Raw genomic sequence first — 20,970 nt, 5'->3', positions numbered from 1 at the left:
AGAAATTTTTCAGATGTATATAGACAATGGTTCTAGTAATAGTGAATGGTATTTTGATATGCCCTGTATCTAGGGAATACAGGAGGAACGATTGAAGGATAACCTTAGAGGTTTTACAAGGAGAAAGGTAATATTCAAAATTCTCAAGAATAAAAATGTTGATAAAAGAAATATGATGTAATTATAATGATGCCAAGTGGGGCACGTGTTAAACCACGAGAAAGTATGGATCGAACCAGTAAAGGTCGAAATTGTTCAGGGTAATTAGGACTTAAAAAAAAGGATGTTCTAATTATGATTGAGAGTCAGTCATGACAGTGATTAACCTCTAAAGACTGAGGCAATAACTTATGGAAAAATGGTGATTTTTTTTACTCATCAGATTTTAAGGAAAGCATTTTCACATAAGCTGTGATTGAAATAAGGTAGAAATTTATTGGAGGTGGTTAATGTGACATTGACTGTAAGGAAATTTTACTATCAGGAAAGGCCAAAGAGGTGGCCGACACTTTAAAGGTAAGAGGATAATTATAGGCGCTTGTGCCAAAAGAATACAGTGATGATGGTTAAAACTGTGAAGGTTGTATTATGGTTTGGAAGATTGACATTCCTTCTGATGACTGTGCAATACCCAGCCGTAATAGTAGTTGGTAAAGGTTTAATTCGTGTAATCGCCATGAGCGGGCTATCTATTTTAGAAGGTACTATCTTGAGATAAGCCAGGACCATATTTCAAAAAGGACTAAACAAACCTTTGAGTTAAGTCTTCTATTGAAGGCATATGATTAAGAATGGTATTAACCTGCTATCGTTGCTTTGAGCGAAACTCGTCTGTAAATTTTATCTGCTTCATGTCATGTATGTATGTCAGAATTAGGAGTGTACTCCATGAATCATGAATGGTGATTATGTTACCTCCTTAGAAGGATTTGATACGACATGTATGGACTCCGTATGGTTAGCTATTAAGATTTCATGGAAAGTGAATGATGACAGTGGGTCAGTGGTGGACCATAGTAAGGCAGCAATGATTCTGCGAGTAACGAGCTGATTACAACTGTGAGAGTTGTATTGGAATGGATGTTGAGATTGAGTACCACTAATCGGGTCGTGGTAGTGTATAAGTTATCATTGATAGACTAATTAAGTAGAGTATCTACATAGTGAATTATTATTCTTTCTTATCAATAGAGAGTCGTATTATTATACGAGGAAGGTTGCGGTGCAAGCATAGAATTCAAGTAACGATGATGTCTAGAATGAGATCCCAGATTCGATTTTCGATGTCGAGGGAGCTTCAAAGGTGATTGTGTATAAGCTCGAGGAAGAGCATGGGTCCATAGAATGATGGACGGAATAGAAATATTTAGGCATGGGAAATACGATGCTATAATACTTGATGCTGATATAAATACGTCTATGTTTTGTTCTCCTATGACAAACCTCTATAATTCAGAGGTAGGTTCCAAGCCAGATATTTTGTGGCAGTATATATATATATATATTTTTTTTTTATATATATACAATTCTCTTCAGTTCGTTCTTTTCTCTTCTTTTCATTTCATGTAATCTGAGAAGAACAACCCTTCCAGAAGGGGAGGTATTGCCGAATGACTATCTATCTGTGTGATAGAAGCCTAGTAGGATACCATCTATTGTTTAATTGCTTGTCAAGTACTAAAGGCTGGCCACCTTCTGTACTAACTATGCAATATAACAAGTGTTCATGATCTTAGTGATCTCTCAACAAATTCCTTTACTTCTATTTGATTGATCAAATTTTGGAAAATAGAAACAACTGAAAAAGGAGTAATAAAGTGGTGGTAGTATGCGGAATGGAAACACATTTGTGATACTAAGGTTGTCGTGGTCATTAAAAGGTTATAGAACGCTAACGAGCAAAAGTATAACCAGTATAATATTAGGAACAGAAGGTAGTAGCGATTACGAACTCGAAAAGAATGGGTATTGAGAAGCAAAAGCTCTAATGCTAAAAGCTATAATGAGAGTCTGTGCAATAGACTTGAAAGAAATTGGAATGATCACTTAACACGGATTGAGTTTTCTTACGATAATAGATCATATGTCATTATCGAGATATCGCCTTATGAGATCCTTGAGGGAAGATAATGTCGATCTCCCTTATGTTAGGATGAAGTTGTAGAGCGCAAGATGCTCGGACCCGCAGTAGTCCAAAGGACCAGGGATATAATAGATCTAATCAGAGGACGGCTGGTAGTAACCCAAGATGGACATAAGAGGTATGCTGATTTGACTCAAAAAGGACAAAGAGTATGAAATAGGGGGCCTAGTAATGTTATAGGTATCCCCTTGGAAACCCTTGAAAAGGATTGATGAGGTTCGGAAAGAAAGGAAAGCTAAGTCTACAATTTGTTGGACCCTTGGATATATTAAGACGTTTGGGAAGTTAGCATATGAGCTAGCCCTACCCCCGAACCTGTAGCAAGTTCATAACGTGTTCCACGTATCAATGTTAAGGAAGTGTAATTCGGATGCCAGACAAATAGGGGCATATGAGCGCATAGACATGCAACCAGACCTAACCTATATGGAGCAACCAGGAAGGGTATAGAGTAAAAAGGAACGAGTGCTTAGGAGAAGGGTTATCAAACTAGTAAAAGTTTGATGGTAGAACCACAATGTGGGAAAATTTACTCGAGAGTTAGAAAGTGCAATGCTAAGAGAGTATCCCTATTCATTTTCTATCTGATTCCGGGACGGAATCCTTTTAAGGAAGGGAGACTGTAATAACCCCAATTTTTGGGAAATTTTTGAAACCCTTATGAATAGTGTTTTTGCTGAATGAGAAAACTTTTCATGCCACACTATGTAGGGGTTCTGATATGGATATTCTGAGATTTTATTAGTACTTTATATGGGATATAAGTGTATGTAAAGATCGTCAGAATCCAAATCCGAACACTTTGATTTTTTCCGGAAATACACTAGATACGGAAAGATTTGAGAAAAAGGTAACAGGATAAAAAGGATTTAAATTAAAGGATTATAGGAGAGGATCATAAAAGGAATATAATATATTGAGAAAGGTTAAGGGAACCTAAGTAATAAGATCCCGGGTATGATCCTTCAAACGATAAATGAAAACGAAAGTTAAGCGAACCGTATAACAGATCAGCGGTCATTAGGCAAATAATTAGGAAGTTAATCAAAGGGATTAGAGAGGATGATGTCACCCAACCAATGAGAAGAGGACAAGGAGGGGAGGATGACATCATGAGGATGACACAAGCATGACATGGGAAGGAAGGAGATGTGGTGGCTTTTTAACCACACAAAATCAAGGGCAACTAGGTAATTTACTAAAACAAACACAAAAATCAAACCAACCAAGCCAAGCAAATCATTTTTCATCAAAATCAAAAAGAAACCAAGGCATTGTTCTTCATGCTCTCGGCCAAAACAGAACCAGAACACTAAAACTGCTGTATCTCCTTCATTTCTCACTCAAATATTGTGTTCTATAGCTCATTGGAAAGGTATTGAGATGGCCTACAACTCTTGTTCACAAGTCTCGTCCAAATAATCATGGTAAGACCCTCATTTTTACAGTTCTTTAAATAGGACTTTTAGAAACTTCAAAGCCTAACTTTGTGTTCTTGATTTCTTTGGAAAGATCAAGCTTGTAGGAGGCTCCCTAAGGCTTCCTAGCAACTTAACACCTCCCAAGGAAGGTATAAACTTCAAACCATAGCCTTTACTTTATTTGTTAGTAAGTTTAATGGTTGGTGTTGTGAAATGAGAAGCATGGATTGTGATTATTAGTAGTTTGGTTTGATTTGGAAGTGTTTTGGTAATTGAAGCTTGATTATAGTTCATAGGTCTTGATTGTGGTTGTTTGAGTTGAAAACCTTGGAGATTATGGACTGATGTGGTATGGTTTAGGTGAAGTTTTATTGTATTGATGGTTATGAGTTGGTTGGTGGTTAATTGGAGTAGTTTAAACATTGGTAATCGCGTAAACATAGCCGTCGTAACGTCCGATTTTCTTTGGACTGTTTTTGTGCATAACATTAGGACCCGAGAACCCCCTGCTAGATTATGACCACTGCCATGTTTAGATAGCTCATGTTACGAGCTTCGTTTTGATATGTAGTTCGTTCGATTCCGATGCACGGTTTAGGAGAAACGACCGTTTCAAGTAACGGCGTTTCGCGAACGAAACTTTTCCCCTCGCCTTACTTTGAAACATAGGTTAAAGACCAAAGAGGGTTAATTAATGTATGAAACATTTATGGTAAGTGTGTTAGGCAGTTGGTAAGACACTCGCGAAGGAATCGCCTTAAAACTCGTAAAGGTTAAATTATTAAAAATGGTGGAGCCGAGGGTACTCGAGTGACTTAAGAGAATCAGTAAGCGCAAAACAAGCGTTAGAGTCTAAGTTAGTTAAAGTATAGATTTACAAGTGACTTTGGTTTAATTCCAACTTACTTGTTGTTTATAGGTTACCAGACTCGTCCCGAGCCATTCGTAACCCCCAGTCGCTCAGGCAAGTTTTCTACCCGTTATACTGTTGTTGTGATGTATATATGTATATGCATTATCTTGCGATAGATGCATGATGTTTATATTAGCAAATGTTGCAATATATTGAAGCATGCTGCTATGGTATATATATGCATGCCTGTTTCATATTCTTTCCATATATAATTGTTGATTCAGTTGATAATACCTATGCTAGAGGATAGCGGTAACTTGCATATACCCTTAGTATAGGGACCCAAAAGGTGGAAATATTTTCTAAACCGGGAGTCGAGGATCCCGAGTAGATTTTGTATATATGTATATATATATATATTTATATAAATATATGGTTATAGTTTTCAAAACTATTAATCGAATAAGGTTTATTCGATAACTTTATTTTATTTAATGAATATTATTATGAATATTCATCCGAGGACTTATGACTCCTTTATTTTATTATTGAATATTATTTGAATATTCATTTGAGGATGTATGACTCCTTTATTTTATTTAATGAATATTATTTATAATATTCATTCGAGGTATTATGACTCCGCTTGTTACTGAAATATATTCTTTATTTTATTAAAGAATAAGGTGTCAATAGTCAAACTTATTTTCGATTATTCAAATAAAGATAGTATTTTCATATAAGTATATCTTTGGTTATTTGATATCCATTTCAAGTATAAGTTTTAATACTTCTACTTCGATTATTTTTATAAAGATTATTCTTTATGGGAATATTATTTAAATAATAATATTCAGACATTTTCTAAATATAATGGGGACTGATTTACTTCATTAAATTAGCTTTACCCCAAACATTCTTAAAAATGTTTTCGAGTCTTCAAAATGAATTTAAAAGGTAGAGCGGATCCCAAAACTTGTTTTCAAATTCAAGATCTTCCATTTTAAGGGGACTTGAATACTCGCTCAAAAACCTAAGGGATCCGGCTCTGTGGTGTATTTTATATTCGCAACAAGGTTGCTGTTTTGTTAAATGAATCGATTACTTACCCAACACTCGGGAAGTAAAATTCTTGGAACAAGTTAATCCATTAACAGGCATCGCCTGGGAAATATCGGTGAGTTCTCCTTTCCAACTAGATACGACTTCTTGGTGGAGCCGTATCAACAAGTTTCTACTTGGGGAAAAGGGGGAACGAGCTTTACGTTTCAGAGTCATGGATTTCATCTGAACTAGGAGTGGCGTAAGTGGTCGAGTGGCGCCGGCCCAGCCTTATTTTATTGGCCCAAATGGCCTGGAAGTTCCGCTAAGGCGGTCCATTCCTTAGGAGTTCAGTGTTCGGTTGACAAGTAAATCCGACAGGTTCTCCTCTACATGTAGAAAATGGTGGGGTTGTACTACTACGACTGATCATCGTAAGTGGTCTTCCTGGCGCGGCAAACTCCCGTAATGAGTTCATCATCCAATTGGATATTTCTGCAATACTACCCAGAGCACTTCGATAGAAAGGCTACGGCTGGGCGATTGTTGAGTGTTGGCAGGGTCAAGTTTTCAAAATGATGTTTGCATCAAATGAAGTATCTCGTAACTTCATTTTATTTTGATGATATTTTAAAGATTTAATCTATTCAAATCTGGTCTTGTAGTCTCATCTACGTGATGAACTTTTGAAACTAATTATAACTTGAACGGTGGTAGTTCAAGTAGTATTTGGAAAAGATATAAGTATATTGGAGTATCTTGTAACTTCATCTTTTAAACTTATATCTAGTAAATGATTATCTTATGCATGACAAAGATTTTCAGAAAAAAACGTTGAGACAAGGTTAGATATATGAGATCACCTTGCAACAATATTTTTATACAGTTATAAACCGGAACTCTGTGTATATTATGTATGGAAGAGGACTTCCAAGATTTTGAAAAGTATATATGTATATATACTGAATATTTTGCGACTTCATCGCATTAAGATATCAACTTGGTTCATTTCTTTTGACCAAGACTTTCATGAGTACTATGAGAAGGCTCATATACTATTAATCATTATACATATTATTTTGGTGGGCTTGCTGCTCACCCTTGCTTTCTTCTTTCATCACACAACAACAGATAGAAAAGATGAACATAACCAAGCTCCCGATTCGCAAGCGATTAGGAGACGTTCCGCAGTTTTCTAGAAGCATTGATGCCGCTGTAGCTAAGGTGGGAACTACCAATAGACTAGGCTTCAACTTTTGATGTACCAGATTTATGTATACTTACGAATTGTAATAATGGCAAAGAAATGTAAATTTATTCAGAAAACCTTTTAAGGTGTATTGGCAGATAATTGTGGAATAAAATGACTTGTGGTTATTTTTGGATGTTCATCTCTGAGACTATAACGTGTGGTGTGTGTGTTTATTGTGGGGTCACAGTACAGAGTAGTTGAGTAATTATTAAGATTGGGTGTTATTAAGGGAAATGGAACTCGTGACGACCCGGATCCCCGACCCCGGATCTGGGGGTGTTACAGAAATCTTCTTTCTTGTATAAGTTTGGGGTGAATCTGTGTCCCTAACCCTTTTGGCATGTGCTCCTGGTTGGGAGCTTGTTTCAATAGTAGCATCCTTTTGGGAGAATGAAACTAGAGATGTGCTAATTTCCTTATTAAGCACCACAGTTTGTTGGGAAACTTTGGTGTGGCTAGATTTGGGTACAATTATCTCTCCATCCTTATTCTTAGGGTTTTTTTATTCACCCTGTCCCTCACCAACCTTACCACCCTTCACACTCCCCTCTTTGGTTTTAGTGGATTTTGAAACTGGCATCTTTTGAGAGACGCCAGAGTGTGGTTTCTTTAATTTGGGTTTTGAAACTTTGGATTTTGTGGCTTGGGTAGGCATCTGTTGGGTCATTGACACAGATGTCATAGCCACAGTCAATGGCAAAGAAATTTGAGAGGAAGAAGGAGTAGAGACAGTAGTATTTACTCACTTACCTGAGGGCCATCCATGATGGGCAAGTAAACAAGGGGCACTTCCTTGTGATGATCAGCCCTATTTAAATCTGCAATCACTCTTCTTTCTTGAACCCAACAATTCAGTTTGTTGGTTGGGTTCTCAATCACAAGATCCTCACAGATATGGTTAGAAATAATCATAAAGAATCTAGCATAATAAACATTCCTAGATCTCTTTTTAATCTCCCCTAACTTGTAGCCTAACTCAACCATGACAACATCACTAAAATTATAGTAAGTATCATTAACCAGCATGTAGAGCATGTTAAGCATAGTAGTATTGACAGAATCAAAGTTGCTTATTTTACCAGAAAATACTTTGGTAACTACATCACACAAAAAACTCCACTCTTTTCTAAGACCTAGCCTCATAATCTCACTTAACTTAGTGGTGGGAAGTGCATAGGCAATAGTATTAAGCAAGTTAACTAAATCAGCATCTGTGTGTGGTTTAGTAGTAGTGTTATCAGGAATTTTAAAGCATGCTTGAATAGTGTCACTGTTAATGCAAAATTTCTTACCTTTAATGGTGAGAGTTATAGTTTTGTCAGTTGCCTGATTGACAGCAGTAGTCCATATCTCCTCCACAACTTCACAGTAGATTGTGGGTGATTCCAACATGGCATAACTGAGCTTGCATCCCTTCACAAAATCCATCATTTTGTGATAGTCCTCAGAGGCTGGAGTTTTTTTGTTCACAAGAGCTACGAAATTGTTTTTCTCATAAATGAATCCTGACTGAGACATGATCTTGACTACTGGTGTCATTTGTTAAAGCAGGGAAATTTGCAGAGAGAAAGAGAATTTTGCTTTGAGGAAGAAGAGAGCAGTTAATTGAAATAGAGAAAGATAAAAGTTAAAATAAACTTAAAGTAAGGCTTTTATGTATTCTCAGATAAAATGGGATAAAAATTAAAGGTTAAAAATTAAAGACCCAATGAGAATTGCCCAAAATATCCGTTTAAAAGTATAATAAACTGTCAAAATTCTGTCAATTATCCGTCGTGATATACTTACAGACGGTAAATATATCTGATGGATAATGTTCGGAACTTTAACGTCTATGATAGTAGACAATTCAACGGATGAGAATAAAGCAATTATCCGTCAGGTTTAAAATAATCCAGAAAAGTAATTGATTTTTACCAAGCTCTTATATTTCGATGAATGATTAAACTCGATGGATAATGAACATCCGTCGAGATGTACATTTTGACTTAGCCAAAATTTTATCTAAAACAGAAAAATCAATTAAGTTTCTATCGGCTTTACAACTTGCAAAATTATCAGAAATAATTTAAGAATAATTAAGCATACCTAACTCACTTACCAACCTAGTAAAGGTGGATTCATCAAGTGACTTGGTAAAGATATCTGCAAGCTGCTTCTCACTTGGAACAAAATGAAGTTCCATAGTACTATTCATCACATGTTCCCTAATGAAGTGGTACTTGATATCTATGTGCTTTGTTCTTGAATATTGTACTGGATTTTCAGTGATGGCAATTACACTTGTGTTATCACAGAAAATAGGAATTCTATCCACTTGCAGACCATAGTCCAACAATTGGTTTTTCATCCATAGAATTTGTGCACAGCAACTGCCAGCAGCAATATATGCAGCCTCAGATGTAGAAGTATAGACTGAATTTTGCCTTTTACTGAACCAGGATACTAGCTTGTTTCCTAGAAATTGACAGGTTCCTGTAGTGCTTTTTCTATCAATCTTGCACCCTGCATAGTTTGCATCTGAATTACCAGTTAGATCAAAACCAGAAACTCTAGGGTGCCAAATGCCACTGTTCCCTTGAGATATCTGAAAATTCTCTTTATAGCTATTAAATGAGATTCTCTAGAATCAGCTTGAAATTTAGCACAAAGACAAGTAGCAAACATTATATCTGGCCTACTATCTGTTATGTACAAAAGTGAGACAACCATGCCTCTATAGCTTGAAATATCCACAGACTTTTCAGTAGTGTTTAATTCAAGTTTAGTTGCAGTGGCCATAGGAGTTTTTGCAGATGTGCAATCCATTAGATCAAACTTCTTTAAAAGATCAAAAATATATTTGGTTTGACTAATCAATATTCCATCACTAACTTGCTTAACTTGTAAACCAAGAAAGTAAGTTAGTTCTCCAATCATGCTCATTTCATACTTACTTTGCATCAATTTAGCAAACTTTTTGCAAAGTTTTTCATCTGTAGAGCCAAATATAATATCATCTACATAAATTTGAACAAGTATACTAGAGTCATTAACATTTCTAAAGAATAAAGTTTTGTCAACATTACCTCTTGTGAAGTGATTTTCTAAGATAAACTTTGACAAAGTAGCATACCAGGCTCTAGGTTCTTGCTTCAGTCCATAAAATGCTTTCAAAAGATAGTAGACATATTCTGGAAAATTTGGATCTTCAAAACCAGGAGGCTGACTGACATAGACTTCGCCCTCCAAATCTCCATTCAGAAAGAAACTTTTGACATCCATTTGATAGACTTTGAAATTGGCATGGGCTGCATAGGCTAAGAAAATTCTTATGGTTTTAAGTCTTGCAACAAGAGCAAAAGTTTCATCAAAATCTATTCCTTCTTGTTGATAGTAGCCCTTAGCAACCAATCTAGCTTTATTCCTGACAACTATGCCATTTTTATCCATCTTGTTTCTGAATACCCACTTGGTGTCAATTGGATTCTTTCCTTTAGGCTTGGGTACCAGTTTCCATACCTTGTTCCTTTCAAATTGGTTTAGCTCCTCCCGCATAGCTAGAACCCAATCAGGATCCAACAGAGTTTCTTCTACCTTCTTTGGTTCTTCCTTTGAGAGAAAGCTGCTATACAGATATTCTTCTTGAGTTACTTTTCTTGTTTGAAATCTAGAAGATGCATCACCAATTATGAGCTCAAAAGGGTGATCTCTAGTCCACTTTCTCTGTTGTGGTAGATTATCTCTAGATGAAGAGGCCTCATTGTTGTCATGATGATTAGTAGAGTTTTGATGATCAGAAACTCCCCCCTAGTTTATGGATCTTTGACTTGAAGCTGGGGTTCTTTCTGACTGTGATCTTATTTGACTTTCAACTCTTATTAAGGGATCGACGGATGTTGATCTTTGCCTGTCGACGGATGATGCAGATTGTCTTTCGATGGATGATGCACTTGGTCTTTTGACGGATGTTGAATTATGTACTTCATTAGTTGTAGACTTTTTTGTATTGTCCTTGGACATTGGTTCTTGATCACTATCATCATCATTATCTTCACAAATCATCTCCACATTGTCAAATTTGAGGCCCTCATGGAAATTTCCTTCTTGTAGTCCTTCAATCTTTTTATCATCAAACACAATATGTGCAGATTCCATAACAATGTTGGTTCTTAGATTGTAGACTCTATATGCTTTTCCAACATCATATCCAACAAAAATTCCTTCATCTGCTTTGGCATCAAACTTTCCATGTTGATAAGTTTGATTCCTTAAGATATAACATTTACAGCCAAAGATATGTAGAAAGTTTAATGTTTCTTGAACAATTGGTAGGGTGTCATGCATTTGCTTGATTGACCAAAGAAATATTTTGAGTATAGCATGCAGTATTCACAACTTCAGCCCAAAAATATATTGGTAACTTTGATTCTTCTAGCATTGTTCTTGTAGCTTCAATAAGAGATCTGTTTTCCTTTCCACCACTCCATTTTATTGTGGAGTTCTAGCTGCAGAAAACACATGCATAATCCCATTCTCTTTACAAAATAGTCACATCACAGAATTCTTGAACTCAGTTCCAATGTCATTCCTGATTCTTCTTACTTTGAAGTCAGGATGATTGTTGACTTGCCTTATGTGATTGATGATGATTTCACTAGCTTCACCTTTGGATTTTAGAAAATATGTTCAAGAGAACTTTGAGAAATCATCTACAATTACTTGGAAATATCTTTTCCTAGAGATGGACAACACATTGACTGGTCCAAACAAATCCATGTGTAACAATTGTAAAGGTTCTTCAATTGTTGAATCAAGCTTCTTTTTGAATGATGCTTTAATCAGCTTTCCTTTCTGGAAGGCATCACACAATCCATCCTTTGAAAACTCCACTTGCGTAATACCTTTAACCAATTCTTTTTGTTGACTAGCTCATTCATGGTCTTGAAATTTAGATGGGACAGCTTCTTGTGCCATAGACAACTTTCATCTTGACTTACTTTACTGAGAAGACAAGTTACAGATTCTGCATTCGTTAAGTTGAAGTCAGCTAGATACACATTGCCTTTTTCTCACTCTAGTGAGAACCACTTTGTTGCTCTTCTTTTCAGTCACAACACAGGCTTCTGAATTGAAAGTGACTGAGTTGCCCTTATCACAAAGCTGGCCGATACTCAATAGATTATGCTTTAGTCCATCCACCAGGGAAACCTCTTCAATTATGATATTATCATTTGAAATCAAGCCATATCCCACAGTATAACCCTTGATGTCATCTCCAAAAGTGATACTTGGGCCAGCTCTTCCCTTGAACTCAGTGAGCAGGGTAGAATATCCAGTCATGTGCCTTGAGCATCCACTATCCAAATACCAAAGATTCTTTTTATTTCCATGCACACATCATAATCAAATCAAGTTGATTTTGGTACCCAAGTTTCCTTGGGTCCTGCCTTGTTAGCCATTTTCTTTGGTTTCGTAGGTTTGATCTCATTTGACTTGGGTATCTCAGATTCATCCTTTGTCATTTGAGTTGGACCTTTGAAACCATTCATTGAAGCAGAATTATCATGCACATTTTGATTAACATAAAAAGGCATGTTATGTGCAAACATGTTATTCCAGTAAGGCATGCTAAATGGTATTTGAGGCATACTAAATGCAGCATAATAAGGATTAGGTGCAAATGGCATGTTAGCATATTGTGCATTCAAATTTTGTGCAGGCATAACATTGACAAGCATTGTAAGCATGCTGGGAAATGAAGGAGGTGTAGACATAGAAGTAGGCATAGCAAGTTTGCAATTAACAGACAGATGATTAACACTATCACACTTAACACAGATTTTTCTTGGAGCATATTTATCAGGTGTGTAGTTGTGATGTTTGTTAATACCTACCTTCCCATTTCTGTTGTTTTTCCTTTTTGATTATGTTTTAACCTCAATATTATCTAATCTGTCATTCAATTTCTTGATAGATAAATGACCAATATTAACTCTCTTTTCTTTTCTCACTTGACTTGATTCTCCTGGAATAAAGTTTTTAGAAACTGATCCATATTTATCATTCAATTTAGCTAGCTTAGCTTTTCTAACTGGCTTACTTACATTCAACGGATGTGGCTCATTGTCTTTCGATGGATAATCCTTTTGATTATTCGACGGATGATTTTCATCATCCGTCGAATCCACATCCGTTGAAAGTCCTTCAACCAGATTAAAATCAAGCTTCTCCTTGTTCTTTTTCCAGGATGCATCACAAAAGGATTCTATACCTTGAATTTTAGTAATTTGAGCATGGAGATCTCTAGATGACTTCCATGCCTTAATTACTTCATGTTCTCGCTCAAGTTGCTTTCTTAAAATCTCTTATTTCTTTAAAGATTCAGTTAATTTATCCTTGGCAGTTTTACATTCAATTCTTAACTTTTCAAACTCAATGAATTGAGACTCTAACACATTATTTCTCTCACTCAAAAACAAGTTATTTTCTTTAATTTGAGCATATTCCTTAGTGAGAGACTTAAGAGTTACACGCAAATGATACAGCTCAGTAGACATATCATTGATGGTATCATTGCACTCAGACTTAGTTAAATGTGCTAGGTTAGTGGTGATTACATGATTACTGGATAAACTAACTTCTGTTTAATCTAATTTGGCCATTAGGGCTAAGTTGACATAGTTTGTTTCTTCCTCTTCATCCAATCCATCTGCAGCCCAGTCATTTTCTTGTGTAATGAAAGCCCTTTCATTTTGCTTGAGCAACTCAAAGTATTTTTGCTTGTAATCAACAGGCTCAAACTTCTTTTTACCAGAATCAGGCTTCCTGCACTCACTTGCAAAATGACCTGCCAAGCCACACTTGAAATACTTGAATTTAGACTTATCAATCATGTTTCTGTTTGACTTAGCTGCTCCAAAATTCTTCTTGAATTTGAGCTTGGCAAATCTCCTGGATAGAAAACCAAGATGCTCATCTATGTCATCCATGTCATATTGGCTAAACTGTTGTTCATTTTCAGCTACCAGCCCTTTACCCTTGCTTTCACAAACACTTGAGTTTGATACAGATTCCACAGCTTCAACCTTCATCTCTTTTTCCTTTTCTTGCTCAACAACTAGTGCAATGGATCCTCCTTTCTTCCTTCCTTTCTCCATCTTTTCATCTTACTCTATTTCAAACTCATAGGTTTTTTGAATTCCATACAGACTTTCCAAGGTGAATTCCTTGTAATCTTGAGAATTTCTTAAAGAGACTGTCATGGGGTTCCATTCCTTTGGTAGAGATCTCATGAATTTAAGGTTTGAGTCTTTTGTTTGATAGACCCTTCCATGCAACTTGAGAGCATTCAGTAGCTTTTGAAATCTACTAAATATATCAGTGAGTGACTCACTTTCTTCACAGTGAAAATGCTCATATTGCTGAATCAAGAGCTGCATTTTGTTCTCTCTTACTTGCTCAGTTCCATCACAAATAATTTGAATTGTGTCCCAAACCTCTTTTGTTGTTTTGCAGTTTATGATGTTGTCAAACATATCACCATCAACACCATTAAACCGTATGTTCATGGCCTTTTTATCTATCCTGACTTGTTCAATATCTGGATCAGACAATTCATGTCTGGGCTTTAGAACTGATAGCTCATTTCTTGTAGCAGCTCTCATAAGAACATGAGGACCTCTCTCAATGCAGTCCACATAGGCTTCATCTTGAGAAAGAAGATGTAGGTGCATCTTCACCTTCAAGTGGTGATAGTTTTCTTTGTCCAGAAATGAAATTTTCACTCCAACATCCTTTCTGATCATCTTGCTGATTGTGGTGATCTTTACACTCTTTGTACTTCAAGAGCTTGCTCTGATACCAATTGTTAATCCCAAATAATGCAACAAGAATTACAGAATGAGGGTTGAATGTAATTCTGACTTCTTTTTCTGATTGTAAGAATGTTCTTACTTAATATATAACCGTGTTTGATTTTGTTAGAAGTGCGAAATGAGAATAAAATAGAAATTAAAACACAAAGCAATAAAACACAAAGCTTTAAAACTTTCTGGTGGATTTGAACTGATCTACCAGAGATTTATATAAAGTTGAGAACTCGATGATGCTTGAATAGCACAAAACTGCTTACAAGAGAGCTTACAGAATTACAGAGAAATATTTAACAGATACAGCTTTATCTATCTCTCTGAAAATTATGCTTATTCAGTTAGTTGTTATACTTGCTTCACTTGGTTTATAAATTACCAAGTTACATGATAGTAAGATAGGACAATAAGACAAACTTTATCTAGTCTAACTTCATGCTGCTACATTACTCTATCCAGCATCTTTGAATATCTTCACAATTACATGGAAATGGTAATACTTCTTTGTTCTCTAAATCCTGCAATTAGGCTACCACATTCCATTTGCAAACACCCGACGCATGTGACTGTGTTGTCACTGTCAACTTCTATTTTGAATATTATCATCCGTCGGGACTGTGTTGATCATCTGTCGGGAGCCTTGTTGATTATCTGTCGGGAGCCTTTGTAGATCATCCATCGGGAGTCTTTTGGTCACTTGATTCTATTTCACTTATGTAGAGTTACAAGACACCTTATATTTATAATTAGCCAACCTATTCTGCATATTAATCTAGTAGTCAACATGACTCAAAGAATTCTACAGTATCTACTAAGCTAAAACATTGTTGTTTGCAGAAATGTGCTACAATACTTATTGTTACATAAGCTACACTCTCGATTGATGTTCAGTTGTCATCCGTCGGGACTATAAAATTCATCTGTCGGGACTATATTAGAACATTTGTTGAGAGCTACAAAATCACTAAGTTAAATCTACTAAGGTGTTTTCTTCAACTTATCATCAAGTTCACAATATTTTCATAACACTGCCAATGAATTATTTTACTACTATTTTATAAACTGGCTTTATAAAATTAGTATAAAAATTTAATTTACTTGAAAGTCTAGACCAATTATTTATATTTGTATTTTACTTTAGCCCGCTTATACCGAATAAAAAAATATCTCTCTAATTATTACAGACTATAAAGATTTTTTTTCCAGACCCATAATATATATTAAAGTTATTTTTATACTATTATGTCAATTATTTTTAGTTTGATTTTAAATCTATTTTAACATAAAATCATATTATACATTAATTTATTTATGGATATTCTCTATGGTACCACCGTTGAATTGACTTCTCCCGTTGGTAACATCAATTTATTGGCTTCTACACGTGATAATCTTGTAGATTTGTTTTTTATTCCGGATACCCGTGTTAACTAAAATGTAATAGAATTGATTTTCTGGAAAACAAATTGTATATTATGAAATCTTTGCAAAAAATACATGAAATAGATTTTTAAATCATGTGAAACGGGGTTAAAATGAGTGAAATATATTTAAACTTCATAGCCAAACTTTGGCCATTAATATTTCACTCACATTGACTCCATTTTACATGATTGAAAAATATATTTTATATATTTTTTTACAAAAAAATCGAATACATAATTTGTTTTCCAAACAGAAATTTTGTTATTACATTTTACTTAACACAGAGATTTCCAAAGTAAAAAAACCAAATATACAGAACTACTACGGGTAGAAGCCAATTGATGGTACCATTTATTTATTAAAAATAATGATTTTAAAACTAAAACAAATCTACTATCCATGTTAACTAATGTATCAACTATTTAATTAATCTAGTACTTCTTTACATGAGGTAAACACTGTAATCATTAAAATAGCAAATTTTAACATAAAATATCTTTTCACGATAGTATATAATATATGAGGTCCACCCATAAACAATCAATTAAGAAGTGTTTATTTGTATTATTTGTATTATTTATTAATTAGAATATTTGACCGAAAATTAAATCGAAAATCAAAACTTTTGATATGTTCGTCTATTATGCAAATAACATACTATATAATAAAGATAGTACTGATTAGTTACGTACCAATTTTATTAAGAAAATATATATTTAATTGTAATTGGCTTTCAAGTAAATAAATTATAAACGGAAGATTTTGTTTTAGCTAAATTTTAAAAAATAATATGTTTTAAAAAATATAGATGGGAAATTTCCATCGGAAAAAATATAGATCAGTACCTTAGAGTTAAAAAGGTAAAAAAAATAATGGGGTTAAGCCTTAAGACCATCATCCTTTTGAAGCGTTCTATATCCTTTCTCAACTTTCAAGTAAATATCCTCTCTCAAGTCACAAGTAAACACGCGTACAAACGCAACTTAAGTTTATACTTTATACCCATATACGTTGTAGTATAATATATAGATTTATAACTAAGGGCAATAAAAATAAAATAAAATCAAATTCAACGATATTTCAATAAATTAAGTGTGTACCAAAAAATAGGTACCGTGTTAAAAAAATATGAAATAACTTAAGTATGAGATTATCTCTTAGCGTCTATTTTTTCAGATCATTAAATTTGTATAGACCCAAAATTGATAATAGGTATGTTACATGATTTATACCTACCAAATTATGTAATTTATAATATGATTACCTATAAAATGATTCCTAAATTAAATATATCATTTAATGCCCCTATTTATTCATATTTCATCTGTCAGGAATAAAATTTTACTTTTCTAACAAATAAAATGAGATAATGGTTATATTGGCTAGCTAAGCTTATTAAGACCGGGGGCTTTATAGGCTTATCATTCCAATATTCTAGGTTCCATTTAAAGTGGACACTCGAATTTACGAAAAAAAATCATGGTTGTGGGATTGTATCGAACACTCAATTATATATAAAAAAATGGTTCAATTTTAATTGAAATGCTAAATTTTAAATAGAGGGTCATGGGTAGAATTTTATACTGCCCCGGTTGTAGGAGAAGAAAGATTGTTGTCAAAGCATTGACAAAGAATAAAAGATATACGGTCACAATTAGGAAGACAGAGTTTAATTATATGGAATTTTCTTGTTTAATTATATGGATTTTTGTTGTGTATTGTCCACAAAATATTGGTGAAATTTTTTTTAATAATAATATCTTGTATGTACAAAAATACCTACTAATATAATTTTTATAATTCATAAATCACAATTTTTTAGTATGTACTTGTGGTATATACTAAACAAACTGTAATTATATGAGTTTGGTAGGATCAGAAGATGATAAACTCTTAGGTCATGTTTGTTTAACGGTATTAAGTAGGGGATAGGATTATAGTACTTAAAATTTTCCAATCCCATGTATGTTTTGTAAAAAATTAGTGAAGAGTTATCCAATGATTATAATCCTTTAAGTTATCTTATCCCATGTTTGTTTTGTAGGAGTAGAGGATAGGACTATAACCCCTTCTAATGCTTAGTGAGAGGAGGTATTGTTTTATCCCCTCCTATAAGTCATTTTTTAAAGGATTATAATCTCCTCATTGTTATCCATGTGAAACAAACATATGATTGGAAAATTTAAAGGATTATATTCCAATCTCAAGTATTATCCCTCAAAACAAATATAGGATAAAATTTTAAAGGATTATATTCCAATCCTACACTTAATTCTTCCAAAAAAACTTATGATAGGATTATTTAATCCATAGGACTAATTTTGATAGGATTAGTTATCCCGGGATAACTAATCCCCGGATTATTATCCCGGGATTATAATCCCATGAAACAAACATGGCCTTAGGTGGGGGTGTATTCAATTGGGATTTTGAAGGATTTTTATGTATTTTAGAAATCATGGGGTATTCAATTTAGATTTTAAATAATCTTTTAAAATCTTAAGGTATTCAACAAGGATTGAAAAAATTCTTTTAAAATCTGAGTGTATTCAATTTAGATTTTAAAAAGTCAATCAAAATTTGGTGGTATTCAATTTGGATTTTAAAAAATCCATCAAAATCTGATGGTATTCAACGGTCCATGAATTTTCTTTTATTTAAAAAAGTTTGGATTTTGATGGATTTGCTAGTATATTTTTAATATCTTGAAATCTCTTCAAAATACATGAGATTTTGATGGATTTTTAAAAAATTCCACAAAATCTGCAAGACTCTACAAAATTTTGGATCAACTCCATCAAAATCTACGAAAAATTGAAATCAACGAAATTTTTTAAAATCCATGGATTATTAACAATCCTATAAAATCTGAAATGAATACACCCTTTAGTCTATATCGTTAATTTAGTAGTCATCATTGTTGTTTCCGTCTACCTAAATAAATAAAAAGAAGAAGCTAAGACTATAACCTCTCATTAAACAAAAATATTATAGTACCTGTGTAAACTCTTACATCATCTTCTCCTGCTTCCTCCTCGGACTGAGATAAGTATGAGGACAGATGTAACCGTCCATGTTGGATGGATGGGCATGAAGCTTAGTGAGAGGAGGTATTGTTTTATCCCCTCCTATAAGTCATTTTTTAAAGGATTATAATCTCCTCATTGTTATCCATGTGAAACAAACATATGATTGGAAAATTTAAAGGATTATATTCCAATCTCAAGTATTATCCCTCAAAACAAATATAGGATAAAATTTTAAAGGATTATATTCCAATCCTACACTTAATTCTTCCAAAAAAACTTATGATAGGATTATTTAATCCATAGGACTAATTTTGATAGGATTAGTTATCTCGGGATAACTAATCCCCGGATTATTATCCCGGGATTATAATCCCATGAAACAAACATGGCCTTAGGTGGGGGTGTATTCAATTGGGATTTTGAAGGATTTTTATGTATTTTAGAAATCATGGGGTATTCAATTTAGATTTTAAATAATCCTTTAAAATCTTAAGGTATTCAACAAGGATTGAAAAAATTCTTTTAAAATCTGAGTGTATTCAATTTAGATTTTAAAAAGTCAATCAAAATTTGGTGGTATTCAATTTGGATTTTAAAAAATCCATCAAAATCTGATGGTATTCAACGGTCCATGAATTTTCTTTTATTTAAAAAAGTTTGGATTTTGATGGATTTGCTAGTATATTTTTAATATCTTGAAATCTCTTCAAAATACATGAGATTTTGATGGATTTTTAAAAAATTCCACAAAATCTGCAAGACTCTACAAAATTTTGGATCAACTCCATCAAAATCTACGAAAAATTGAAATCAACGAAATTTTTTAAAATCCATGGATTATTAACAATCCTATAAAATCTGAAATGAATACACCCTTTAGTCTATATCGTTAATTTAGTAGTCATCATTGTTGTTTCCGTCTACCTAAATAAATAAAAAGAAGAAGCTAAGACTATAACCTCTCATTAAACAAAAATATTATAGTACCTGTGTAAACTCTTACATCATCTTCTCCTGCTTCCTCCTCGGACTGAGATAAGTATGAGGACAGATGTAACCGTCCATGTTGGATGGATGGGCATGAAGCTTTGTACGTAGCCCCCCCCCCCCCCCCCCGGAAAGATGAAGGATAAAACAGTAATATGCTGGGTAGGCAAGTCTGGTTCTTGGCTTTCATAGTTTCTTCCTTGCATTTACTTTGTCTTTTTGTTTTTCATTCACTCCCTCCTCTTATGGTTAAATGATTCATAGTAATAATATGTATGATATGGTACTTGTTGTTTAAGCTCCAAAACTAGTACTGTCTGTAGTCATGTAGAATGTTCTCATCATTTCATTGTGTGCTGTAATCTCATACACTAGTATATATGTTTAATGCTTGTTTTCACAAGATTAACCGTCCTGGAGTTGTATTGCCTAACGCATATTCAAGATACGGTTATTTTGTTTACAAATACTAATAAACCTATATTTGAACAACTAAAAATAACTTCAAAAAGAACCGCATAAATTAAACTCTCTCTCTCCCAATCATTTCTTTACGGTTTTCTTTTTAGAGATGTCCCATCCAATTATTTACATTTCAAAATTTATCAAAAATAGTCAATGGGTCCCATCATTTTCTCACTTTTCCTTTCCTTTCACACTATTTTTACTTCACTATCTCCTTTTTATACATTAAAAATCAATGGGTCCCACCACTTCACCCAATTTTCTTTCTCTTTTTCACTACTTTATACGTATTTTTTAACCTCTATTCAAACCAAACATAAAGAATTGGCCGGGACCGAAGGAGTATCAGCTTCCAACAGTCTTTTGGAGTGTTTTTAAAAGGTCAAGACTCTATCTTCTCTACCCAAAAGTAAATTATTCACGATTTTCTTATTGCTAACTGACTCATGACAGCGACTTGCTCTCACATATACAATCATGTTTTTCGGGGGACAGGTAATATTT

The sequence above is a fragment of the Apium graveolens genome, chromosome 9, assembly GCF_009905375.1.
Source record: "Apium graveolens cultivar Ventura chromosome 9, ASM990537v1, whole genome shotgun sequence".
NCBI lineage: Eukaryota > Viridiplantae > Streptophyta > Magnoliopsida > Apiales > Apiaceae > Apium > Apium graveolens.
The sequence above is the reverse complement of the archived record's forward strand: the minus strand, read 5'-3'. Positions refer to the sequence as shown.